Source organism: Nematolebias whitei, chromosome 19, assembly GCF_014905685.2.
Source record: "Nematolebias whitei isolate Nwh7 chromosome 19, NemWhi1, whole genome shotgun sequence".
NCBI lineage: Eukaryota > Metazoa > Chordata > Actinopteri > Cyprinodontiformes > Rivulidae > Nematolebias > Nematolebias whitei.
In genome coordinates, this window is record NC_056516.1 from 18,466,468 (window position 1) to 18,478,827 (window position 12,360).

Consider the following 12,360-nt stretch of genomic DNA (forward strand, 5'->3'; position numbering starts at 1 on the left):
GTGTATATAACCAGAATGATTTTGAAACAAAACAAGGAAGATGAAAAGTAACTTAAGGGTTAGTTAAATTTAGAAAAAAGTAGTTAACATCTTTTCCAGGAGTTGATTATTGATCTCTTGGATAGACATGCTTTCACTGCTGCGCTCAGAAAACTGCTCAGCAGAGTCTCAAAATCAAGAGCAGAGTCAGACGGTGTCATTTGTTGAATCCTCTCTACACTTTAGTCCAAATTTGATCCAATTGAAATATCCTTGAGCCATTTAGTGCAGAAGAAACACTTGAAGGTGTTTTGCTTTAAATAAAACATTCAGTACACAAAAACTACAGTAAAACAACAAAGTAGCAGTTTATTGTTCCTCTGTGTGGGTCCGTTGCAACATGACTGATAAGACATAGACTTTACGTCCCCGAGAGAATGAACACTTGCTCCTTTTCTTATTAAGTAACTTTATATAGTAAATGTAACTATTAACTTGACTGTTTATAACTCGGCGATACTTTTCAAACTTGAATGTCACTGATAGTCTGTGTAGATTTATGAACAATAAAAAAGACACAGTTGATTAAAAGTTATGGATACCTTGGGTTTAAATGTTTGAATAATCGATCCTTTTTGCTTTATTTTCAGAAGGTAAACTTTCCCAGTTTCCAGCAATTTCCAGCTTGCAAGTAGGAGAACAAGCTGTACTAAAAACTAGAAGGCATTGTGAGAACATGACAGCAGGACCACCACTTCTCTCTTATCGCTGTTTAAACTTGGCCAGTGATCCCAGAATTCCTCCCCAGGACTGGGACACCCTCAGGTTCCCGACATGATTTGTGGGAGTCTGCTGTTATTGCTCTGCTGAGCTGATTTATGTGGACTTTTATCTCCCCTCTCACTAACATGAGCCAGGTCATTGTCAGAAGGCCTCACGTGTCTCCACACTCCGCAAACAGGCTCATGTATCAAACCCTTGTGACTGGTGATGGTTCAGTCAGCGATCAAAACCATTTCTGTTGGACCACGTTATACTTTATGGCACGCTGGACACACAATGTGTGGTCCGTGAAATTCCTGATCTCTGCAGATAATGAGCCAATTTCTGTAGATTAAAAACATGATTTCTGTTGCAAACCCATAGAAAACAAAGACTCAGGAAGGTAAAATAGTAAGGGCTTTATTTACTGGTGGTGTGGTTCACGGGGATCTGGAAAGATGGGAGCGCAATGAAGGCGAGGATCTGGTTCTACAAGAGTGTTCGAGTTGATGATTTAGGATGTTGTATAATCTTACTTTGTTTTATGTTCACAGGCTTGAAGAGATTATGGAGGTCTCCAGAAGCGGCCAGCAAACCATGGTGGAGGAAGACGAGTAGATGGGAGCGCGGCAGGATGGACTCAAAGGCTGTCGTGTAGACTCTTGACGTGGAACAGAAGTGGTAACGTCACCAGGAGACTGGACACCGAGGGATCAGATTTCAATGAAGGTGACCCAGGGAACCAGAAACTGAAGAGCCCAAGAAGCAAAGATTAGTATTTTCATAGACTAGTAAATCTTACTAAGGTTGTTCTACAATAGAGAATGGCATGAAATGTTCCAGTGGTGAGAAGCTGGTAAACAAGGCCTTAAATGAGGGAACAGATTGAAGTGTAAAGCACTTTGAGTATCTTGATATGATAGGAAGGCGCTATATAAGTACAGTCCATTTACCATTTAAATACTGGATCCCATCAGCCAGATTCAGGAACAGCTGGTGATCCTTAATGCCGCCACACCACTCAGGAAGCTGCAAAGTGTGGTTAGTGAACAGAGTAGTAAACCTTTCAAAATAAAAGACTAAACAAAGAGCGTGAAGTTATAAAATGTCCACGGAGTTGTCCTAGAAACAGAACAAAGTGCAACCAGAAAACAACAAAGATTTCCTGTTAAAGTAGAGCAGAGACTGTTTTTGTGGCGGTGAGCACTGAACCCACCCAGTCTCCTGTTGTGATCATCTCAGGAAGTGACAATAAATGATCCTGGTTGGTTTCCCCATCATGAAAGGCAGTGAAATTGTACAAAATCAAGATAAGATGGGAGACATCGGTGCAAACTTTGTCTGCCGTCTAAGAAAATTTAAAAAAATCATGTGTTTTTCATTGATTTTCCAAACTTTCTGTTCCGTCTACAAATCACTTGTGATTTCAACCTACAAATGAACAACATACTTAAATTATGAAAAATATTGCCAAATTGGAATATTGTCTGTTGGAAAACATACATGTTAAACTGTTCATCTGGGCCTAAAACACAACTTGTTGTAGGAACCAATAAATTATCGTTTTTTTTTTTTTTCTGTATAAGTTGCAGTTTTTTGCATAAATTAGCATGTCTGTGATTTATACAGCAAAGTGACATATTTATGTTTATTCCATATTCATAATCCAATTTTTGGCTGAGAGTTGACGATTTCATTCATTCTGACATGGAATATACTGAACACTAACATTTTCAGCCACTAGAGGGCCCTAGAGTAATATGGCAAGCCAAGTGTCTCATTAATAGGTAAAAGTGACTATTAATGAGACACTTGGCTTGCCATACAACCACCTTGTCTTGCTCTGGAACTCCTGGAGCAAACATCAAATCAGCTGCATTTTACCGCGCCGCCCAGGTGAAATGCAGCTGATTTGACCATCAAAGTGCATTTATTAAGGAAAAGTTTAACTGAGACACACCTTTGTTATAATTTTGAGCAAACAAATACTTGTTTTTAAGTGTTAATCTTGTTAAATTCTTGTTAAAGTCCTCCTGTGCATGCTCCCGCGGGCGCATTTCAATCGATTTTTGGCACAACACCAGCCCATGGTGGTCAGCGGTGACGCATAACAAACATGGCGCATCAGCTGTGACGCATAATAGATGCTACCTATACAGCGAAGCGACGTATTTATGCTTTTTCCCACCTTATTAGACATAGTTGAACTGATGCGACGTATACGGCGGTGTGACATGTTTGGCGGCAAATATGTTACTGTTTATGATCTTTTTAATGGATTCTCTGGCATAAACAGGAATATAATCCAACATAAGACATTTTCCTTGTTTTCTGTAAGTGTTCCCAGACTGATGTCAGCTTTTAATGCACAGTTTTATTCATATTAACTTATGCACTGTTGTTTCTACAGGTATTACTGAGAGGGTCATTGGCCTCCTCATACAACACAGAAACACACTCAGTGGCCATGGATATTACTAAAAGGCTGGCTTTTCAATAAAAAACACAGACTGAGCTTTATCCCCCATCAATACTATTAATAAGCAACACATTACAGCCTGATTAAACAATCCTAATTAAAGATTATGGTGACATCACAGGATTAGCTGTGTGGTTACCACCTTTCTACCAGGAGTTTAACGTTCTTTATTAATAAATTGGGCCGCAGGCTGCCAGTTGATGATCACCGTTTTCTGTCATCTTCTAAACACAAACAAGGAGACGCCAGGCAACGTCTTTAAAATGTTTATGTTTCAACTCTTCAGACTTTATATGATCTGGAAGATTATTTGAGCATTGGTGTTACTAAACTGATGTGATCTTGAAGTGGTGGACTCACATTTCATATGCTTTTTCTGGATTTTGGATACGTGAGCACCGGCAATATTTTAAGCCCTAAAAACACAAGTACTAGGTGATTTACTGGGTTCATAAAACAAAAGCTTATTTATGGTGTCAAGTTCCCCGGGAGTCCCTAAAGCAGCAATAACACAACACTTTCAGCTCACTGGCTTTCCTTCGAGTGCAAAAAAACATTGGCAGTAATGATGTAAACTTTGAGGTGTATCAATGATCTTCTGCTCTATTTTCATTTTCTGTACATTCATAAATGTAAATTTACTAATAAAACGCCATGTTTCCTTCATTTTATTAAGGATGTGGAACTATATGTAAAATTAATAACAGACTCTACCAACAAAAAGGCCCTTAGGACAATTTATATCTGTAAATCTTTGCAAATATTTGTTTGTTCATATAAGCGTTGTGTTCTTCTGTATACTCCATTTATTTGTTTGTTGTATACTTATTTGTTTGAATAAAGATAAAAAAAACAACATAAAAAAACACAAGATGGCACCAAAGAACACAACAATTGAAGACACTGCTGTGTAGCTTTCTTTGCAGCCATGATTTTCATATTTTCTGTTCTTTTGTTTCTTGCAGTCTTTTTGTTAAGATAAACTAAATGTTTTTTTTTTTTTAAAGAAAACAAGTTTAGTTGTTTTGTGCTGATTTTCACGGCAGTTAAGTCTTTTCCACATGATAGTGACAGACGAGTCCCACCAGGTGGCGCTCTAACACCCTTCATGTCAGGACGTGGAGGAGGAGGGGCTCCATAAAAGAGGCGGAGACTCTAGGAGAGGAGGCTGTACTAATGAAAGAGGGAGTGTCCAAAAAAAAGGGAGGGATTTCAATGAGGGGAGGTACAGAAATCACCAACCAATCAAAATCAAGTAAACAACCCACCAATCAGAGAAGTAGAGAAGAAAGAGCCTGGGCAGGCAGCAGGAAATGACCCTTGATGAGGAGAGGAGGTGGAGGATGGGAGGGATGAAGGGAGCAAAGGGGAGCCCTGGAAAGGAGTACGTGTGTGTGTTGGTGAACGAGTGTGTGTTTAAAAGGAAAAGCTTGGTTGAGAAAATCTGCCATATCCTCCATTTGTCTTGTGCGTTTTGAGCCATAATTCTGTCCCCAGCAACAAATGTTTATGGCTCATTGGAGTGCAAAGAGATAAATAATGTATTACTGGTGGAAGAGTTGAATGAATGAGCTTTGTTCAGAGAAAGACAGAGATGTTTTATTAAAGCAAAAGAACAAGTGATCGTGTAGGATGTGTAAAAATAAAGATGCATGACAGTTTTCTCGCTAACGACACCTAGCCGAGCGATTAATGCTCAACGAGGTTTAGAGATGCCTGCTGTTTCGGGTGGTAAAATAACAGTTCGTTTTATTGCTTTCCCTGCTCTCAGATGCTTTGAATGTTTACATGGTCATTTATATGTTGAGTGACTTTCATGATCCTTGGGCTTTGGAAACCTTTTAAAAGCCTGGCACATAAATTCCAAAAACTCTGCCGTCTTTAGAAAAATAAGCAGTTGCACCCCATCTTTGCTCCTGGATGTATGGCCTGCGTTTGGTCTTGTTTGTACGACAAGCGATGAGGTGGGAATTAGACGCAGAAACCATATCAGAGCGAGACAGAAAAACAAAACGAGTAGAAACTCTGGTTTAGAAAAAAGCTCTTTCCCTGATTGTTCCCTCTGACCTTTGGTCCTTCTCCATACTCCCAGTTGGACGGCCAGTTTGGCTGCTGTTCAGCGGGTCAAAGGGGTCAAAAGGTCCAAAGACACCCACACAGAAATCTACACTGTGACCTCCAACCCGATCCCTGAGCTGCAGCTGAACGCTGCTGCCTAACTAAAGAAGACAGGATTGCTGCACGTTTGAAGACAAAATATGTTCAAGTTACTCCAAAATGCATCTTTTGTAGTCTTGTAAGAAATATATTTTTATTTGAGGGGAAAGGAGAATGCATGGAAATGAACAAAACCGTTTTTTTTTTCTTTAAAGGTTGTGATTTTTGTCAAACACATCTTTGCTTTCTATTTATTTTCTAACAGTTCTATCAAAAATTACACAATTGTTCAAAATATGTATATTTGCATTTCCGTGTGCACAAATGTCCTTTTGATGGGAAAACAGAAGCTGAAAGCACGAGTCAAATGTGCATTTGTAGTTCCTAACTTGAGTTTCATCACAAGATATCAGCTTTGTGAGGTGATGGATAAACCAGGAAAAACTCTCAGCAAAATCACTGATTATATAACGTAACAAGTCTCCAAAACTTCCATTCAAAACATAAAAAAAGTTTAAACACAAGTGCTGAAGTGCATTTACTGTAGCTGCTCGCTGTTCCAGTCTGAGCACTCATGTTTCCCTTCCAGGAAGCTCTCACTCTCTGATACGATAAAAGTGTCCAAAAGATTAAACAGTGGTTAATGCCGTATTAAGGCCTCCGTTTTGCTGCTAAGTCAATAATCACCTTTACGTGGAAGAACACTACCTTTAAAATATACATTCAGAAGTGATGCAGAGGATGATGTTTGTAGAGTTAAAGGCTAAGAGTAAAACTAATAGCCAACATTTGATGAATTCAATGAACAGAGCTGCATCATAAACCATGTGTTGGCTAAACTTTTATGGCTGACTATAAACTTTAGCTAACAAGCACGCACTGTGACAATCCCCCTTTTCAACTGCTAGGATGATTTAAAACTGCATGTTGCAAACGGTGATCAGATTTTATTTTATTTTTCTGTTTTAGTTTATTTATAAGAAACAAAACCTGCTTCTCATCCTTGAATAAAGTCAACTAAAGAGAACATGGAGAAGCACAGCTCCTTGGTGTGTGATTTGCTTGGCGTCCATATCCCTTTTCAAGCTGCCGAACAAAGATCAAAACAATGTGATGAAGAAGTCAGATAGTTTAAAACATTCAAACTGAATCTTATTGAGTTTCTCTATATTTCCTCTCGGTACTCACACTGAGTATTATTTGTTACACTTTGATTATTTGTGATGGTGCTGCAGTGAAAGCATCCCCACTTTTCTTTCATTTCCATTCTTATTCCCACTCTCCCCTGCACAGCTTTCCCGGCAGCTCAAATTGGGGCATACAGCCCATATGCAAGTGTGTGTGTGTTGCACACACACAGAAGGAACATGATCCAGACCATTGCTTTCAGCACGGTGTACAGAATCCCCAGGGTTTTGAGAGAAGACAGAATTAAAGGGTGGGAGACAGAGAGAGATCTGACCTCGGTGGAGCCTTTCACCCACACATGCACAGTGTGGGAGTGAAGCGCTGAGTGGTCGAGACAGCTGTGGGATAGTGACATCATCTTCAGTTGCTGCCTTGTGTATTTGATCTGGCCAAAGAGAGAGATTGAAAGTGAAACATCAGACTGCTCTCTGGACCCACATCCTCTGCCAGAAAGCTGCACGGATGTCTCCGTGTGTGTGTGATTTTAATCACATCTCTGTGTGTTGCAGGTATAAAAGCACCAATAAAACCACAACACCGATTCACACACCTCATTCGTTCTGTCTGCCTCTTGTTGTCTCCCTCCCTGCTGATTGATGACTTGTGTATATTCAGTGTGGTAATCAGATCTCTTTCTTCCAGAGGCTGCTGTAAATACAGTCTGTCGGAGTGCCAGCCTGCCGGGCGGACAAGCTGGCTGGGAAATGCTCCCAAGCCCACCATCATTCTGTCTGAGGCTCCTGAGGGCATGGAGCAACACACCATGCCTCACTGCAACGAGATCAGATCGCACCAGCAGAAGTGTGTGTGCATATGTTCGAGATGGAGAGGTCACGTAAGGTGTGTGTTAGCATAGCTGTGCAGATTCATTAGACATCAGACTTGATTTGAGCAGTAAATTAGCTGTTGCATGGAAACAAGAGCAGCTGAGAGGTGGTGTGCTGATGTGACTTCTTGCGGTTCAGTGAAGATGACACAAATGGGAACACACACACACACCTATGTTATGCAATTTGTGTCTGTATCTCTTCTCAGCTTGCAGATCCCCACATGGGCTGATCAGCACAATAATCAAAACCAGTCCACAACATGAGAAACCACACAAAAAAAGCTAAATGAGATCTTTGTGTGTGAGCAGACACATGTGGCTTTAAACACTTGGGGAAAATAAAAGATCAGTTCTGAATGCAAAACATGCAACCACAAACACAGATCTCCACAAAATCCTTTTAACTAAGCAAAATGTTTGGGCAGCTTCAAACTGCATGACGCCACAGGAACAAACACACAATATGGCAACCAGATGAGTACAACTAAACATCTCATGATATCCTGTAATTTAGGATTTATTTTAATCATTTTATTATTTTTATTATGGTGACTGGTGTTTTTTTTTATGCAAAAACACAGAGGTGAACAGATTGGTTGGCATATTTCTAGTCTGTTACTGCTGTTCTGTTAATGAAATCATATTATTTGAATCACCGAATCATCATTTTCCTCCTTATAGACACGCTTCCAGCTTGACAAAATATAGATTTCAGGGCAAAAGGTGGAACAAGGAGTCCACATGCAGAACTTTAAATAAGTACCTTAGTTTACTCCAAGTAAACTTTGATTGTTTTGAACTAAAAAAAAAAAAAATCACTTTGTGTCGGAAAAACTGTCATTGCTGCAAAGGGAAACACAAAAACAGTTTTTATTTTCTGTATTGATGCAGAGCAGACTGAGAGCAAAAGCTTCTTATTTTCACACTAACGTATGAAAACATAGTTATGAGTATTAACACATTCTTCTAATAATAGATATACTGTATACTCCAAATGCCTACTGAAAATTAAACTTTTACTTTTATGTCACAGCAAAAACTGATCATTCAGTTTGATAATAAATACAGCAAGGTCTGCATAAAGGAACTTTTCTAGAGGAAAGGTTGTGACATCACAGACACAAACAGGAAGAAGCAGCATAAAGCTCTGCTGCCAAAAAAAAAAAAAAAACCACTAGATGCTAGAAAACATGCACAGGTATAACTATTAATTCATTTGAAATTTAACCACCAATCTACAGTAGGACCATTTAAAACTTCTTTTGGTTCAGATCAGGACTGTGATCTACCATTTGGTGACTCCTACATGAGCAAAACAAACTGAAAAATGAACATTTTTTTACATTTGTGCATACTCAGTCACACAGGCACAGCTGCAGAAAGAAAAGCTTTGCAGAGAGTGGTGAAGGCTGCACAGAAGTCTGTTGGAGTCAGTCACCATCACCACCACCATCACAGACATCTACATCTCTAGATGCAGGAAGAGGACCACCTGCATCATGAAGAACCCCACTCACCCAGCACACACACTTTTTGCTCCGCTCCCCTCAGGCAGGAGGTTGAGGAGCATTAAGTGTAGAACCACTAGACTGAGGAACAGCTTCTACCCTGAGGCTGTTAAACTCATGAATCTCTAACCAGGATAATCACTGTGAAATATCACATCATGTTGCTGCTGATCTGTTTCATGTTGCTGCTGATCTGCTTCATGTTGCTGTGTTAATGCGTGTTCATCTGCTCACACAAACTCATGTTCGTGCTGCTGTTCGACATAACGTTTTTATGCTATTAGTGCTTGTGTATATTTAGTTGATGTTTTTCTTAGTTCATATCTTAGATCTTATTACTGTTTTTCTTTTACATTTTATTGTTGGATGTAACTCGGTCCCTGTGTCCATAATCTTGTTCCACCACATGAGATGCGAATTACAAATAAATCTCTCTGAGTCTCTGACTCTGAATCTCAGTCAGTGTTTTGCAGTGCATTGTGCAGTCCACCCAGGGGCCGCCAGGGGGCGCTAAAAGGGCCTAGAAGATTTTTTAAAAAAGAAGTTAAAATAATTTTTTTTAAATTACATTTTTTTTAATTAATGTAACAAAATCGAATCTGTTTGTCAATAAATATTTAAAAATATATTTTATAATAATATATTGAAATATTTGTCACTATGCTGAACTTTCTGAATGGCTGCCAGTCAAATGTATCAAGCTGCTTTACTCTGCAAGCTAACATAGCAAAGACCACGAAATGGAGAAGAAAGAAAAAAAGACCTCATGGCCAGCTAAAATTTGAATATATAAGGAAGCATACATTAAGTATGACTTTAGAATCAGAATCAGAATGCCTTTATTGACATTATACGCAAGTACAATGAGATTAAGAGCCACTACTTTTTTCAGTGCAAAACATGCTTAAGAAAAACACACACCAAAAATATAAAAATATAACGCAATATAGATATAATAGCACTATGAAAGTAAAAAAAATACAAGTTATTTCACAATTATGTAAATTTGAATATTGCACATTATGAATATTAGTGAGGTAATAAAGACGTAAGGTGATTGAGAGTATGAAATATCAGTAGTATTGCACAATAGAAGTCCAGGGGTTTGGGAGGTTAGATTATTAAATCAGTCATACAGAAATTGCCAGAAATGTGTCCTCTGTCTGGAGACCCTCGCAAACAAGTGTTTTAAACCTTCGAAACTTCATCGCCACTTGAGTGGGAATGTAATGCAGTGTTTAAAGCATGTTAGTTAATAACATTTTTATGCTCAGCAGCTGTAATAATTAACTGTATATAGTGAATACAAGTTAAAACATTCTAAAAGTTGATGTTTCTTTACAAATTTTATTGCATTGTTTGTGGGTTTGCAAGAGGGACCTCGGCCAGAAGGTAATGCTGTTTGGGAGACCACGGCATGGAAAAGTTTGGGAACCCCTGTACTAATATACCGTAGTCTACTAAGTAAATTAATCCACAAGTGAATGACAGTACGTGATCAAACATTATCCATGAAATTGTCTGAATGAAAAGAGAGAAATAGATCAAATAGAAGTCAGTTTTACTTGTAGAAAAGCTTTCCAGAAGAATGTTGTCATGGCATCTTTATAATTTTAATAGTTGAGAAGTGAGATATGAAAATATGAAACAAATGCCAATGAAGCACATTTGAAGTGAACCAAATTGATGAACAACAAAAACAAAGGTCGAAAGACAAAGACAGAGAGACAGGGTGGATCTGATGAAAGCGAGAGGAGAGCTACCACCCACTGGAGCAGACAGCACACCCTCACTCTGCAGAAAGTCAGCTCAGACACAAAAGGTACAAAGGCCATCTGGGCTAGGCGGCTACGCTACATCCAGAAACAAAAGGGGCTCATTCACACAGTCCAGCCCAGCCAGGGCCATCTGCTCTTGGTGAGAGTGAGTGGGCGAGGGGGCACCCGGCACCTCCAGAACCCCTAGAGCTGCAGAGAACAACAGCCTGGCAGTCTGAAATCAGCATATTAGTGCTGAAATATGAAAATATGAATGCAGATGAGCCGCTTCTCAACATGAGCTAACACACTGAAGGTGGGGAATTGATAGGAGGGCGCAGAGCCGCATGTGCCTCAGAAATTGGAAATGAGAATATGTGCAGTGTTGTTCTTGTGCAACAAAAGAGAAAAGAAGGAAATAGTTGCATCAGCCAGGGAGAAAATGACAGAGTGTGGATTTATGCAAACATTTAGACATTCAACATGCATGCACAGATGCACACATGATCATAACAGCAGCCATTCATCATGACGTGGAAGATGAACAAATAAAGGAGTGAGAGGAGGAAAAATAGACATTTGGAGGAGTCTGATTTCTTTTGTTTGTTTTTGTCCCAATGTGTAAGTGCTTCGTTAATTGTTGTTTGAGTTCTCAAGTGTGATTTACGATGATCCTAGCGGCTCTCTGCAGCTAGAATCAGTAGTTGGGGCATATTTATTAAAATAAATCATGTCACATTAAGGTGTGACAACTAAAACGTTTGAAACTTGCAAACGAAACATTAAGAGGCAAATCCACACAGAGACAAAGCTTCTGTGGAACAAATGTGCCTGAAAGTCGTGCATTTTGTCCAATTTTTACCATCGTGTTCAGGGATTTTACAAATAGATACAGGATATTTTGATTACTCTGTAGTCGTCTTTGAAAGAAACGTGTTGTTTTGCTCAAAGTATGCAGAGCAAACAACAGATGGTTATTTATTATTTGGACACAGTTTACAGAGAACAACAATAAAAGTTGTTGGACAGCAAAGATTTAATTTCCAACACATGTCCATCTGATTCAGTTCAATGTTATTGGATTACCAAATTCAGTTATCACATGATAAATGGATGGACTGTACTTATATACACCTTTCTGTCTTATCAAGACACTCAAAGCTCTTTACAACACAACCTGTGTTCTCATTAACCCATTCAGCACTCTACTGGATCTGTACAAAGACTAATCAGTGCTTTATCACATTCCTACACTGATGGGACACACATCGGAGGCAATAAGGGGTTCAGCGTCTTGCCCAGGGACACTTCGGCATGACTGGTGAAATCGAACCCCCAACTCTTGTATTGGAGGACAACTGCTCTAACCACACAGCCACAGCCGCCATAATACACCGACATAATTTCTGATGTTGCTTCAGATTCCAACATAAAAGGTAATCCTTTGAGTTTTATTACATTGTGATTTATGAACGAACCACCTCTAACTGCACATTCACGCAGTCAGATAAGACTATGATGGACAGATAAGACTATGATAGACAGATAAGACTATGATGGACAGATAAGACTATGATAGACAGATAAGACTATGATGGACAGATAAGACTATGATGGACAGATAAGACTATGATGGACAGATAAGACTATGATGGACAGATAAGACTATGATGGACAGATAAGACTATGATAGACAGATAA